Source organism: Rhagoletis pomonella, unplaced genomic scaffold, assembly GCF_013731165.1.
Source record: "Rhagoletis pomonella isolate Grant_MI unplaced genomic scaffold, Rhpom_1.0 Rhpom_scaffold_00003, whole genome shotgun sequence".
NCBI lineage: Eukaryota > Metazoa > Arthropoda > Insecta > Diptera > Tephritidae > Rhagoletis > Rhagoletis pomonella.
In genome coordinates this window covers 29,032,690-29,034,529 of record NW_023458557.1, presented here as the reverse complement: position 1 = coordinate 29,034,529, position 1,840 = coordinate 29,032,690, and positions in this window count along the sequence as shown.

The window sequence follows — 1,840 nt, the reverse complement described above, 5'->3', positions numbered from 1 at the left end:
TTAAAGATAGTCTTAATTGAAAGGCATTCTTTAAGCGAAAATAAGAAATTAGATAAAATTTTGTCAGATTCAGAGATGGGTGATCGTAAACACTCTGAATTTTATCGGTCGCTCATGTTGCTTGCAGGTTCCAATTATAGTCAAGATATTTTAAAGAAACTTTGGCTGAGAAAATTGCCAAAAAATCTTAGTGTGATATTAGCTAGTTCAAGTACCAATGATATAAATGAATTGGTGAAACTAGCTGATAATATTTGGGAAGTGATTAATAAAACCGAAATATCAGTTATAAATAGTTTTCAAAATTCTAAATCACAAGACACAATTATTGAGAATTTAGTTAAACGACGAATCTTGTGTGCGAAAATTTTCAAAAACTTTCCTTTGAATTAAATTCTATTAAGCAACAAATTAATCAAAATTTTAGATATAGATCATATAATAGGAATTGTTTTAGAAGTCCATATAGAGGTAGATCAAAATCTCGTGATAGTCAAAATTGGTTATGTAGATACCATTACAAATTTGGTGATAAGGCTCAGAAATGTCAACAGCCTTGTGCTTTTTCTAAAAATAAAGTCACCGTTGTTGTGGCGACAAACAACGGAAATTTAGACATTACCACGCGTCGCCTATTTATTTTTGATAAAACAAACAAACTAAATTTTTTGATTGATAGTGGAGCAGAAATTTCTATACTTCCGGTTAAAAAATTCCCTCATACAAAACGTTCTTCAGATATAATACTTACTGCAGCCAATGGTTCAACGATTTCAACGTATGGTAGAAAGATTTTAAATATAAATTAAGGTTTAAGACGCGAGTTCCCATTTACGTTTCTCATAGCTGATACTGCGAAACCTACTATTGCTGCAGATTTTCTTTGCAAATACGGTCCCGTAATTGACATGAAATGCAAACGTTTAGTTGATCCAGTAGCAAGTCTTTCGGTTAACACAGTTTCATGTGTTTGTAACATTTCGCTTCCAGAAATTTTCGTAGTAGAGACCAAGTATACAAGATTGTTGAAGGAGTTTCCTTCTTTGATTTCTGAACCAGATTATTCGAAACCGGTTAAACATTCTACCGTTCACAGACTTTTTACTGAAGGAAATCTGCCATTCTCCAAGCCAAGGCGCTTGAATCCGATTAAATTTAGAGTAGCCAAAACTGAATTCGATTTTTGAGTGAGGACAGGGATTTGTAGACCTTCAAATTCTTGTGTAGCATCTCCACTGCATCTTGTACCTAAAAAAGAACTGAATGACTGGCGTCCTTGAGGTGATTTTCGGAGACTTAACGTTGTGACTGTACCGGACCGTTATCATTTACCTCATATTCAAGATTTTAACATGAATCTCAGAAATAAGTATATATTTTCGAAATTAGATTTGGTAAGGGCCTACTACCAAATTCAAATGGCAGAAGAGGATATATATAAAACTGCAATAACGACGCCTTTCGGTATGTTTGAATTTATACGAATGCCTTTCGGACTAAGAAATTCAGCGCAAACTTTTCAAAGAAGTTCATGAAGAACAGCATTTTAAAGATCTCCGTATACTTTTCCAACGCCTAACAGAGTACAGGTTAAATATCAAACCAAGTAAATGTACTTTCGGTGTTACAAATGTTGACTTTTTAGGACATAATATTTCTGGGGCGGGAATTAGACCCTCTGATGAAAAAGTGATAGCTATTCGTAGTTTTGAACGTCCTAAATCTATTAAACAGGCGCAGAAGTTTATAGGCATGGTTAACTACTACCATCGATATGTACCAAAATTAACTGATTTTACGGCAGTTATCTACGATTTAATCAATCGAACAACTAAGAAAC